Genomic DNA, 14,645 nt, shown 5'->3' on the forward strand with positions numbered 1-14,645 from the left:
GCAACGAAGTCCCGATCGAGTGGACTAAATATAAGGACAGTGGATTCCCAACCGAGCGGTCAGCCCACTCGGCCCAGCTACATACTCTCTCTGCTATCTATCAACATCTTTTTGGGAGTTACTGCTGCTAACATCGGGCATGGACAGCCAGAAGATCGTACGGCGGAAGCTTCCACTATCACTTCAGAGATATGCTCGGACTGTTGCGGTATTGTGTCAGGGATACTTTACTGACAAGTTTTTTAAGGAAAACTTTGGGGAGCGTGCACACGCGCTACAGGAGCTTTATATAAAGGGGGATCCAAGAATAAATGGAGGTACACAATATGCGAGACATTATGCTCTCTACTGTTCATATTTGCTCTGCCTTATACTTCATCACCGGTGACTAACTTGAGCGTCGGCAGAGGGCCAACACCGGGGACTCCTTCCCTGGTTCGGCACTGACATAGTTTGTGTTACAGGTCTGAGCGGAGTCTACAGGCGGTCAGTGGGAGTGCCACATCTCCAGCTTTCCATCTCATCGACATTCGGACAGAATCATATTTGGCGCCGTCTATGGGAATGTCACCTGCATCTGAGCCGAGAAGATGGAAGACGCTGGACGACTCACCACCATGACGCTCACCAGGAAGAGCTCAACATGATCATGAAAGCCCGAGCAGCAAAGATGATCGAGCAATAGTAACAATAGGCATTAGCCGATCGGCAAACGCCATAGCCTGCTACATCGGCGGTGGGGAGACGAGCGGGGCAAGAAGACCGAGTAGAGGAAATCTCCGCATGGGGGCAGAATAGAAGGCTAACCAGCACATAGGGGGAAGCACCACCTGCGTCGATCCCCTTTCATCACGCCTTGTTCCAAACCCCATTAGAAATAGCCCAGGTGAATCAAGAATGGAGATCGTCTTCGGATGATGCTCTCGTTCGGGATACACGAAAAGGAAAGGAGCCTCGAAGCAATGTGTTGCCCAAATAGATCAATCAGTAGTCCTCCAAGGAGATCTTACAAGACCCTCTGCTCAGACATTATACCCGGCTGGCGATCGAGACATACAATGGATCGACTGATCTAGATGATCATCAAGATAGGTTCGATAATGAAGCCACGATGCACCAGTATATAGATGGAGTGAAGTGCCAAGTCTTTCTCACTATCCTCTCTGGATCGGTGTAGCGCTGGTTCAGAAGATTACCGGGCGGATCTATATGCAGCTTCATGGACTTCCGAGTGACATTCTTACATCATTTCTCTAGCAGCCGACGTTATCAAAAGATGAGCGTCACCCTCTTCTCCCTGAAGAAAGGATTGAAAGAAGCGCTCCGAGCCTATATACAGTGTTTCAACCAAGTAGCCATGGACATCCCCTCAGTCCCATCCAAGACGATGATGAATGCCTTCACTTAGGGGCTCGTCGGGGGAGATTTCTTCTGATCGCTCATCAGGAAGCCGCCCAGGGACTTTGACCACATGCTCAAGAAGACTAACGAATATATAAATGTAGAAGAAGCCCAAGTGACGAGAAGAAAAGAGGCACCGACTGAACCCTCGGCGCCGACTAAGTCCCACCAACAAGCAGCTATCAGCCGCCCAAAGGGCTGAGGGTCTAAGAAGCACGGCTGTACCTGGAGATCAGGACACATGCCATGCAGCATGTGGCTTCAGGTCGGCAGAAGGCGGCAAAAGGAAAGTTGTGGATTTTGATGTTCTGTTCTTTCCACCAGTCGGCGGCCCACAACATGCGTGATTACCGCGGTCTAACACCAATCATTAGCCGACTAGCTCTAAGAGAATACCACCGCCGATCTCCTTCTCCCGATTGGCGACAGATATCGATCTACTAGGTGACGGGAGGACGAAAGAAGGGCGCCTGAGTGGCACCATCAACATCAGCAGATGGATGACACTGATCCCTCCCGAGTCTTGGGGGAGAGAAATAGACCTTCTGCTCAGGAAGAAGAAAACAGAAGCAACACATCCAGAGGAAAAATAGGTATGATCGCCGGAGGGTCGACCGACGGTGACTCTATTAGAGCCAGGAAGTCGTATGCTCGGCGGTTGGAGATCCACGCGGTGGGATGAAGCAGGGAGAAGGCTGAAAAGCTCGAGATCATCTTCGACCCCAACGACTTGGAGGGAGTGGAGATCCCTCACGATGACGCTTTGATCATCTGGGAGGCAATCGCTAATTATACTATTCACCGAACTTTTGTTGATACAGAAAATTTGGTGAACATTATCTTCAAGAAGGTGTTCGATCAATTACAAATTGATTGGAATGAGTTGCTGCCCATGACGACCCCTCTCTACGGTTTCACAGGCAATGAAGTGCTACCACTCGGACAGGCCCAACTGGCCATCTCGATTGGAGAAGAGCCAATGAGGAGAATAAGGACCAGAAACCTCATTATGGTGGACGCATCATCCGCCTACAATATCATCTTGGGCCGATCGACCCTCAATGAATTCTGGATGGTGGCGTCTACCTACTGCTAAAAGATTAAGTTCATGGTAAACGACCGGGTGAGCGAGGTTAAAGGCGATCAACTGACCACTTCGCGATGCTACGTTGAGATGGTCAAGTCCAAAGCAAGAAGCGCTCGGAAGAATCCATGCTTGGAGGTGAACACAATCACTAAAAAGCCTCCTACATTAGTGTATGAAGAAAAGGAGGAGGTTCAAATCCACCCTAGCCGAGCGAAAGCAACCACCTTTATTGTCGTCGACCTAGAGGAGGAGAAGAAGGCAGAGTTGGTCGCCTACCTTTGACAAAATTGCGATGTGTTCGCCTGGTCGACACATGAGCTTCTCAGTATCTCCCCGAGTGTGGCTCAGCATGAGCTTCATGTCCGACTGGACTCTCGGCTGGTGAAGCAAAGAAAGAGGGACTTCAGCATAAAGCAAAATTTGATCATCTGAGTGGAGATAGAGAAGTTGTTGGAGGTCGACCATATTAGGGAAGTTCAATTCCCAAGCTAGCTAGCCAATGTCGTGTTAGTCTCCAAACTATTGGGATGTATACTATAAGCTTAGCTTTTGTATAAACATCTGTTTTGAAATATTTTGAAATGAGAATCACCTTGGTCAAATGTTTGCATTTTATATTTATATATATTTCAATGCAGTTGTCCATTTAATTTATATTGTAGATAACATGGTGTGTGGTGCCACACAGAAGATCATGTTACCGGTTCCTTATAAATTATAAATAGTAGCTCACAACCAAGATGGATTGGGATAAACCATTGGAACGGTTGTAGTGTAATTTGGTATTAGTCTGTTTTGACTATAAAATTACACTAGTACACTTTGTGTGTATTGAGTATGGCCGTTTGAGGTTGTTCAATTTATATTGTCCATATAAAAGAACAGAACCTCTGTTATTACGGATGTGCGTCCTCTTAATCCTTATATAATAACAAGCACGTATACTTATTATTTATTTCTTTAACTTATCAATGGGTGGGATTTATTCGTTAAATCAACAGGCCTGATGGGTTGGAAGATAGTATTATTTATATGGTGTGTTGTTAATTATAGAAGAAAATTATGTCCTATTTATTTAGGTTGATGATGCCCCCTTGAGGAGCTGATAAGGATTATCATGTAAACACTGCAGGTGGACTTAGCCCAACATGATAATAAAGTTGAGTGGTACTACTCTTGGAGTCAGATGTTAATTAAATGAGTTATTACTAACTTATTTAATTAATGGACATATAATATCTTAAACACAGGGAGTTTAACGCACTCATGATAAGAAGGAGCCGATATTGTAATATAGGATTGGTGCGGTAGTTCAATAATAACCCTTTAGTGGTATGAGTTATTATTGATAGACTTGTGTTGGGTATTCAGGGCGAACACGGGAAACCTAAGCCCATCAGGAGGCCTAAACCAATTTCTCCTCTAGGTCCCTGTTGTAGTCTCTATATAAAGCCTCGCATCCACCCATCCGGTTTGGTTTTACTTAGTTTGGTTCATCTTAACTTGGTTTGGTTTAATTTAACTTGGTTTGGTTTAACTTAACTTGATTTGGTTTAACTTACATTGGTTTGATTTAACTTGGTTAAATAAAGGGAGATTTTTTCTTAACAGAATAAGTTTTAGAAAAAGATAAAAAGGAGATTTATTCTAAATAAAATTCTATTAATTTTTCTTTTATTGTAACCAATGGCAACCCTATAAAAAAGGAGTAGGTGGTGGCCCTAAAACCTAACTTTCTAATCTTCCTAATCTTCCTCAAGCCCCTTCTCCACCAAGGGTTGGCGACACACATCCTTCCCTTTATGGTCGGCGCTCCTCATCTCCCCTCTTCCTCCTTGGTGGCTGGCGCCACCCACATCTTCCCAAGCTAGGGTCGGCACCCCTGCCCTTATCCTTGAGGGTCAGCGCCCCTCCTACTAGGGTCGGCGCCCCTCCCCTCATCCTTGAGGGCCGACACCCCGCCTACTAGGGTTGCCGCCCCTCCTTGCTAAATCACTTGGTGGCCGGTGGCTTGGAGAAGAGGAAGAAGTTGAAAAGAGGAAGAAGAGGAAGAAGAAGATTAGAAGGTGCCCCATCCTAAGAGCCTCCTTTTTTAGCCGGCGGTTTGGAAAATGAGAAGGGAAGGAGGGTGGTTTTGTCTTGGTAAATCGTCACCCACACGACGTCCAAGAGGAGGAGAGGAATACGACAGAAGATCAAGAGGTCTTTAGCTACGAAGAAAGGTACAACTAGTTCTTTAATTCCGCTGCGTAACTAGTTTTGTTTTCTTCGTATCAATTTTGAATACCAATACAAGAGGTCAGCCATCTTATGCTTCGATCAAAGTGTGCTTTGATCATTCAAGAACTTGCTTGATTGATCAAACACATGTTTGATCGAACATACGGGTTGCTAGGAAACGTTCTATTCTTGTATAATTTTTTCTACAAGGAAACTTAAACAGAATGGAATTTCAGTGCCTTCAAGTGGTATCAAAGCATGTTTTCTGGTTCTGTGTGATTGGTTTTCGGTTAAATTATGTATTGTTCATATATAATTTAGGTAGGATAATAGTAGGATATTCAAAATAGATTAACTCTGTGGTTGCAGGCATCCTAGTTCCAACTATTATGGCCTATTATGTTTGTATGTGATTTGAACCCTTGGGCATGTCGAGGGTATTTTGTGTGTGTATGATTATAATTATTAAATACAACTGGAGCTATATTAGTTTATTTTACATTTTGTTCGATCTATATTACATGTACATTCCGTCATCGAATATAGGATCAATAAATATAATTTCTTTATTTCTTATTGTTGCGGCTTGCTATGCGTGGTGCTACCTTGAGGACCGGAGGCGCGGCGAAGAAGGAAGCAAGATAGATGTGACGACATAAATCCTAGGGTCAGCGGCTAGGTTTTCTCCTCCTCGCCTGGCTAGGGTTGGTGGCGGCTAGGGTTGGTGGCATCTTGGAGGACAGCGTTGGATGAGGACATAATAGTTGGAAATTTTATTTTAATGTTTATTACCTTATATGTTGTTTTTATGTGTTGTGATGTGTGTGCTATGATGTGCGTGCATGATTAAAATCATCAATTTAAATAACTAAGTAGGAGAGGGATTATTTAAATAAATTCCTCGGTCTCCATTACTGGTTTGTAAGTGATGCATTCAAACATGTGCGTTGGCTTTGAGTGCCTTCCTCCACATCGAATGAGTTTGTTTACGGATCACTAGATCAAACTTCCTCTATGGATAATTATAGTAAATTATTTAGGTTTGTGTGATCTTCTCCATCTGAAGGGGCACAATCCTAATTAATGGACTAAGTATTAAGTAATGATGTATACTTAGGCACATTTAATAGTATCCTCTCCATCGGAGTCACTGCTATTATTTGTGTGACCAAAAATGAAACAACTATTTATTTTATTTATCATAAAGTTAGGTTGACAAAATAATAAAATTAATAGGTAAAAGCTCCTCTTACAAATGTTTGAATTAGTATACGTCCGCACTATCATGACATACGAAATTCATGGTGTTTTGAGGTGTTCGTGAATTTAAATTATATTGTTTGAGGAATCAATATTATTTTAAATTCTAAAGTTTTGACCAAATATTTTATTTTGTGATTCTCAAAATTTTAAAATGGCTTTCAATCCTCTTGTTGTTATTTAAAAAATAAAATAAACTTATTGGTCCAAAATATATTTGATTGGAAACGAAACTTGGACATTGTCTTAACTGCTGAAGAATACAAATTTGTACTTCTTGAGGTCTGTCCTAACGTGCCTGATAAGGATTCTAGTGAAGAGAAGATAAAGATACATAGGAAATGGGTCAAGATAGATGAGATTGCACGGTGTTACATTTTGGCTTCTATGTTAAATGTGCTGCAACATCAGCATCAGGCCTTACCCACTGCCTATGACATGATGCTCAATCTCAAGGAACTCTTTGGACACCAGAATCAGGCTGCTAGGCAGGAAGCCATGAAAAACTTAATGACGACCACCATGACTGAGGGGACACCCTTAAGGGATCATATCCTCAAGATGATGGCTTGTTTGAATAAGATGGATTGTCCTCGCTGGCAGGAGAACAATAAAGATGTATCTTATTTATTAGTTGTTGAAAAATGTTTAGTGGTGTTATCTACCGGTACCTGGTGTATAGATACGGGAGCCACTAATCATGTCTACAATTCATTGTAGGGGTTCCAAGAAACCTGACGACTACATGAAGGGGAAATCACCTTCTACATGGGCAATACTATGAGAGTGGCGGCTGTTGCAGTGGGAGATGTTTATTTATCTTTTGATAGGAATAAAACTTTGATTTTGAGAAATTGTCTTTACGTACCATGTTTTAGAAAGAACTTGATTTCAGTTTCTAAATTATTTATAGATGGATATTTTGTTTCTTTTGATGACAAAGTGGTTGTCAAGAAAAATAGAGTGGTTATATGTTCTAGTACGTTGGTTGACAATTTGTACACTCTTAATTCCATAACTCCCACGATATAATAAATGGAAATTAATAACACATCTTCTAATTCTAATAAGAGAAAGCAGCCTTCGAAAATGAACCAAACATATCTTTGGCATCTAAGGCTAGGTCATATTAACTTGAGTAGGATTCAAAGGTTAATAGCCGATGAACCTTTGGGTTCATTAGTGGTGGAAAACTTTCCAACCTGCGAATCTTGCTTGGAAGGAAAAATGACCAAGAGGCCTTTAAGGCAAAGGGGTATAGAGCCAAAGAAGTGTTGGAATTGGTTCATTCTGATTTGTGTGGGCCTATGACTATCCAGGCAAGAGGTGGTTTTGTATACTTTGTCTCTTTTATAGATTACTATTTGAGATATGGGTGCATTTAATTGATGCGCTGCAAGTCTGAGTGCTTTGATAAGTTCAAAGAGTACAAGGCTGATGTGGAGAAACGTTATAGTAAAAGTAACAAGACACTACGATCTGATCGTGGTGGAGAGTACCTCTTAGGAGAGTTTAGGAGTTACTTATCAAAGGTCGAGATCCAATCCCAATTGTCTGCACTTGGTACACCCCAACAGAATGGTGTGGTAGAAAGAAGGAATATGACTCTTATGGAAGTGATTAGATCAATGATGAGTTATTCAGAATTACCAAATTCATTTTGGGGATATGCTCTGGAAACGGCGGTGTACATTCTGAACTTGGTACCTTCTAAGTCAGTACCCTCTACTCCCATAGAATTGTGAAATAGGTGTAAGCGTAGACTAAGATACATTTAGATTTAGAGTAGTCCAACACATGTGCTAAAGGGAGATACTGATAAGTTGGAATCACGTACAGAAGTTTGCTTGTTTGTGGGTTATCCTAAAGGAACGAAAGGTGGTTTGTTTTATAGTCCAAAGATCAGAAGGTCATTGTTAGCACCAATGGCCGATTTTTAGAAGATGATTATGTAATGAACCACAAGCCCATGAGTAAAATTATTCTTGAGGAAATAAGAGAGGACACGTCTAATTAGTACCAATGATACAAGATGAGATACCACAAGAAACTGTAACACGTGTCATAAATGATACACAATTACAGGTAGTGCCTCGTCGTAGTGGGAGTATTGTTCGACAGCCTGATAGATTCATGTTTTTGGGAGAGTCTTCGGACTTGATCCCTGGTGAACATAAACCTGATCCCTGGACATATGATGAAGCACTCCAAGATAAAGATACAGCATCTTGGCAAAGTACAATGAACTCTGAAATAGAATCTATGTATTCTAATCAAGTCTGGGAGTTTGTAGAACCATCAAATGGTGTAAAAGCCATTGGATGTAAATGGGTCTACAAAAGGAAAAGAGGGACAGACGAGAAGGTGGAAACCTTTAATGCGAGGCTTGTTGCGAAGGGGTATACTCAGAAAGAGGGAATCGATTATGAGGAAACTTTTTCTCCGGTAGCTAAGCTCAAGTCTCTCCAGATTATTTTATCTATTGCTGCTCATATGAATTATGAGGTTTGGTAAATGGATGTCAAGATAGCTTTCCTTAACGGAAGTCTTGAAGAAAACATCTATATGAAGTAACCAGAGAGATTCATTGCGAAGGGCAACTAACATCTTGTATGTAAGCTCAATCGGTCCATTTTTGGACTGAAGCAAGCTTTGAGATCTTGGAACTGTTGGAATGTATACTAAAAGCCTAGCTTTTGTATAAACATTTACTTTGAAATAAGAATCATATTGGTCAATATCTACATTTATATTCTAAATAAAGTTATTCAATTAATTTATATTGTAGATAACATAGTGTGTGGCGTCACACACAAAAGATTATGTTATCGGTTCTTTATTAATTATAAATAGTAGCTCATAACTAAGATGAAAAGGAACAAACCGTTGGAATAGTCATAGTGTAATTAGGTATTAGTTTATCTTGACTAATAAATTACACTAGTACACTCTAAGTGTATTGAGTAGGACTTTTAAGATAAGTTCTTTTTATACTGACTTAATAAAAGAACAAGACCTTAGTTATTATGGAAGTGTGTTCTCTTAATCCTAATATAATAACAAGCATATATATTTAGTATTTATTTCTTTGACTTATCAAAGGGCGAGATTTATCTCGATAATCAATAGGCCCGATAAGTTGGGAAATGATATTACTTATAGTGTGTGTTGTTGATTATAGAAGGAAACTGTGTCCTAGTAATCTAGGTTGATAATGTCCCCAAGAGGAGCTCATAAGGATTGTCATGTTAAACCCTGCAAGTAGACTTAGTCCGACACGACGATAAGGTTGAGTGGTACTACTCTTGGACTAAGAAATTAATTAAAGCGAGTTGTTAGTAACTCATTTAATTAGTGGACATTTGACATCTTAAACACAGGGAGATTAACACACTCATAATAAAAAGGAGCCCAAAACGTAATTTGGGATTGATGCGGTAGTTCAATAATAATTCTTTAGTGGTATGAATTATTGTTGATGAAATTAAGTTGGGTGTTCGGAATGAACACGGGAAGCTTAATTTCATCGGGAGACCAAAACCAATTTCTCCTCTCGGTCCCTATCGTAACCTCTTATTTATAAAGTATTATACCCACCTTTATACCCATCCTAATGGGGTCGGCCAAGCTAGCTTCAAACCCAAGCTAGGGGCCGGCCAAGACCAATAGGATAAGCCAAGTATACGGCCGACCAATGCTTGGAGCCCAAGCATGGTGTGGCCAGCCCTAAGAAAATTAAAAGGATTTTTATTTTTAAAATTTTCTTATGTGGATTCCATGGTTTTAAAAGAGAGTTTAAAATTTAAATCTTTCCTTTTATAGCTTTCTACAAAAGATTGAGAAAAGATTTGATATCTTTCCTTATTTGTAGATTGAAAGGAAGATTTTAATTTTGATAAAACTTTTCTTTTTTGTAACCATGTTCATGATTTAAAAAGAGAGTTTAAAATTAAATATTTCCTTTTATAACTTTCTACAAAAGATTAAGAAAAGATTTGTTATCTTTCCTTATTTGTAGATTGGTAGGAGATTTTAATTTTAAAGATAACTTTCCTTTTTGAAAATCATCCACATGTTTTAATAGAGAAATTTTAATTTATATATTTCCTTTTATAATCAACCATGAAGGGATAAATTATTAGAGAAAATGTTATTTTAAAATTTCCGGAAATAAATTAGGAAGTTTTAATTCTTGTTAAAACTTTCCTTGTTTGGGATTATGAGGTGGCCGACCATATTGTTTTGAGAAAAGGAAATACGTTTTAATTAATTAAATGTTCCTTTTCATGGCAAAGTAATAAGGAAGTTTTTTATTTAAATTTTCCTTATTTGTCAAGACCAAGGATTATAAAAGAGGGGGTAGGGGTGCATTCATGGCTAAGAACTCTATTCTATTCTCCTCCTCTTTTGCTTGGTGGTGTGGCCGGCCCTTCTAGTTCTCCCTTCTCCTTTTTCTTTCTTCTCCTTGGCCAAAACTCTTCATCTTTTGGAGCTTGGAAGGTGGCCGGATATTGCTTGGAGAAGAAGGAGAGAAAGGAAGCTTTGTTTCTTGCATCCCTTGGAGCTTGGTGGTGGTGGCCTAACCTTTACATCCTTGGAGGAGTTTTTGGTTGCTGAAATTTGGTGAGGAAGAAGAAGGGCTTGGGTGGTTCACATCTCAGTAGATCATTGCCCACATAACGTCCGAGATAAGAAGAGGAATATGGTAGAAGATCAAGAGGTCGTTGCGTACAAAGAAAGGTATAACTAGTAATTATTTTCCGCATCATACTAGTTTTTCTTTGTATGAATTCCAAACACAAGAGGCATATGATTCTAGATTTTTGGATTAGATATTCAAAGTTATGTTTTTTTTATTTTTTCGATCTTGTGATGTGATTGTTCTTTTTGGTTAAACCTAATATTATTTTAGGAAATTAAATATTGAATTTCGTTAAGAGGCTTTTTCAAGGCAGTGATGGATGCTCTCATACCCATGAAGGTCATGTGACTCACCATGTTTGACCTGGGAGCCAATTTTCGAAATAAATATTTAATTAAATTTGTAACATAGGTAGATTTGGATCAATAGTGTTAAGTTCTGCTTGCGATTCAAGTCTAAACCATTAAGAACATATAAGTTAAATTTGGAATCAATAATGTTAAGTTCCGTTTGTGATTCTGAATTTAATTTCTAAAGAACATAATAGGTTGTTAGGAAAGGTTTGACACTTGTACAAAATTTTTGTACAGTGGAACCGGTATGATCTTCCTAGGACCAACCAACAATTGGTATCAGAGCTAGGGTTTGCCTCTGTGTATTTGGTTTTCAGTTTAATTATTCACATGTCATACATAATTTAGGCAGGATAATAGTAGGATATGCTAGCTCTGTGGTTTGCAGGCTCTAACTATTATGGCTTATGGTTATTGTGTGTGATTGGACCCTTGGACATGTCAAGGGCATTTATTGTGTGTGCATGATTGTATTTAACTAATACAACAAGAACTATATTAGCCCTAGGATTTTATATTTATGTTCGATCTAGACTTGATGTACATTCCCTCATGCAATATAGGATCGATGTATGTAAAATTTTATTTTTTATGTCACGGATCGTATCCTTGTGAGGCGTGGTGCTATTGGAGGACCAGAGGTGTAGCGGAAAAGGAAGCTCGATGGACCCGACGACATGAACCCTAGGGCTGACAACACGCGAAGGATAATGATGGAAAAGGCCATAATAGTTGAAAAATTAATTTTCATATTTATTACTTTTATTTACTATGATATGTGTGATGTGTGCTTGCTAGGTTAAAATTCCTCACCTTAAATAACTAAATGGGAGAGGGATTTTTAAATAAATTTCACGGTCTCCATTACTGGTTTGTAAGTGATGCAAACAAACTTGCGCATTGGATATGAGTGTCTTCCTCCATATCGGATGAGTTTCTTTGTGGATAACTAGATCAAACTTCCATTTTGGATGACTATAGAAAATTAATTAGGAGTGTGTGATCTTCCCCATTGGAAGGGGCACAATCTTAATTAATGGACTAAGTTTCAAGTAATGGTATACACTTAGGCACATCTAATAGTATCCTCCCCATCGAAGTCAATGCTATTATTTGTGTGACCGAAGGAAAACCAACTATTAATTTGTCATAAAGATAGGTTGACAAGATAATAAAATTAAAACCCCCTCTTACAAATGTTGAGATTTTGTATACGTCCACACTATCATGGCATACAAAATTAACGGTGTTTGAGGTAATTTTATTTGTCATAAAGATAGGTTGACAAGGTTATTAATGGGTAAAACCCTCCTCTTACAAATGTTTGATTTTGTATACGTCCACACTATCGTCGCATGCAAATTTCATGGTGTTTGAGGTGTTGGTGAATTTAAATGATATTGTTTTGAGGAATCAATATTATTTTAAATTCAAAGTTTTGACCAAATATTTGATCAGAGATAGACCAACTATTAATTTTATTTGTCATAAAGTTAGGTTGAAAAGATGATAAAATTAATAGATAAAATCTCCTCTTTGATTTTGTATACGTCCACACTATCGTGACATACAAAATTCACGAGGATATTAAGGTTTTGGTCTTGACCAAATATTTTTATAATTCTTAGGATTTCAAATGTTTGTCAATCCCCTAGTTGTTATACTATAGAATAAACTTAGTAGTCCAAATTAAGATTAGAAATAAGACTTGGACATTATGATGGGTTGTCCTTTCAGAACTAAGAACAATATAGGCGTGTTTTATTCATTAATTGTTGAAACATGTTTAGTGGTGTTATCTACCCGTACCTGGTGTGTAGATACAGGAACCACTAATCATGTCTGCAATTCATTGCAGGGTTCCAGGAAACCCGCCAACTATATGAAAGGGAAAACACTGTCTACATGGGCACTACTGTAAAAGTAGCAGCTGTTGCAGTGGGAGATGTTTATCTTTTGATAGGAATAAAATATGGATTTTAAGAAATTGTCTTTACGTACCAAGTTTAGAAAGAACTAGTTTTCAAACTATTCAAAGAACTTAATATTCTGCCTCTTTTAATAACAAAGTTGTTATCAAGAAAAAGAGAGAAGTTATCTGTTCTGGTACGATGGTTGGCAATTTATAAATTCAATAACTCCCACGATGCAACAAATGGAAATTAATAACATATCTTCTAACTCTAATAAGAGAAAATAACCTTCGGAAATGAACCAATCATATCTTTGGCATCTAAGGCTAGGTTATATTAACTTGAGTAGGATTCAAAGGATAATTGCCGATGAACTTTTGGGTTCATTGGTAGTGGAAATCTTTCCAACCTGCGAGTCTTACTTGGAAAGAAAAATATCCAAGAAGCTTTTTTCATTCTGATTTGTGAGGACCTATGATTATCTAGGCAAGAGGTGGTTTCGAATATTTCATCTATTTTATAGACGACTATTCAAGATACGGGTATATTTACTTGATGCGCCACAAGTCTAAATACTTTGATAAGTTCAAAGAGTACAAGGCTGATGCAGAGAAACGTCAAGGTAAAAGTATCAAGACACTGCAGTGAGATCGTAGTGGCAAGTTACCTCTTAGGAGAGTTTAGGAGACACTTATCAGAAGTCGGGATTAAATCCCAACCGACTGCACTTGGTACAACCCAACAGAATTTTGTGGCCGAAAGAAGGTATAAGACTCTTATAGAAATAATTAGATCGATGATGAGTTATTACCAAATTCGTTTTGAGGATATACTCTGGAAACGGAAGTGAACAAAGTACCTTCTAAATCAGAACTCTCTACTCCTATAGAATTGTAGAATAGGTGTAAATCTAGTCTAAAGCATATTCAGATTTGGGATAATCTAGCACATGTGTTGAAGGGAGACACTGATAAGTTGGATAGGAGTTCACTTATTTTTGGGTTATCCTAGAAAAATGAACGGAGGTTTATAGTCCTAAAAATCAGAAGGTCATTATAAGCACCAATGCTCGATTTTTAGAAGAGGACTATGTAATAAACCACAAGTCCATAAGTAAATTTGTTCTTAAGGAAATAATAAAGGACACGTCTAATCTAGTACCAACAGTATAAGATGAGATACCACAAGAAACTGCAACACGTGTCACAAATGATACATAATGCAGACAATGCCTCGTCATAGTGGGAGGGTTGTTAGGCAACCTGAAATATTCATGTTTTGGGAGAGTCTTTGGACTTTATCCCTGGCGAACATGAACATGATCCCTAGACAAATGATGAAGCACTCCAAGATAAGGATAGAACATCTTGGCAAAGAGCAATGAATACAGAATTATAATATATGTATTCTAATAAAGTCTGGGATATTGTAAAATAACCAAATGGTGTAAAAGCCATTAGGTCCACAATAGGGAAAGAAGGACAGACGGGAAGGTTGAAACTTTCAAAGCAAGGCTTGTTGAAAAAGGGAAACTTTTTACCGATAGCTATGCTTAAGTCTATCTGGATTCTTTTATCTATTGTTGCTCATATGAATTATGAGATTTGACAAGTAGATGTCAAGAGAGCTTTCCTTAAAGGAAGTCTTGAAGAAAGCATCTATATGAAGCAACCAGAGGGATTCATTGCAAAGGGCAAAGAGCATTTAGTATGTAAGCTCAATCGGTCTATGGACTGAAGCAAAGCTTCAAGGTCTTGGAACATCCGGTT

Source organism: Zingiber officinale, chromosome 2A (genome assembly GCF_018446385.1).
Source record: "Zingiber officinale cultivar Zhangliang chromosome 2A, Zo_v1.1, whole genome shotgun sequence".
NCBI classification, from domain to species: Eukaryota; Viridiplantae; Streptophyta; class Magnoliopsida; order Zingiberales; family Zingiberaceae; genus Zingiber; species Zingiber officinale.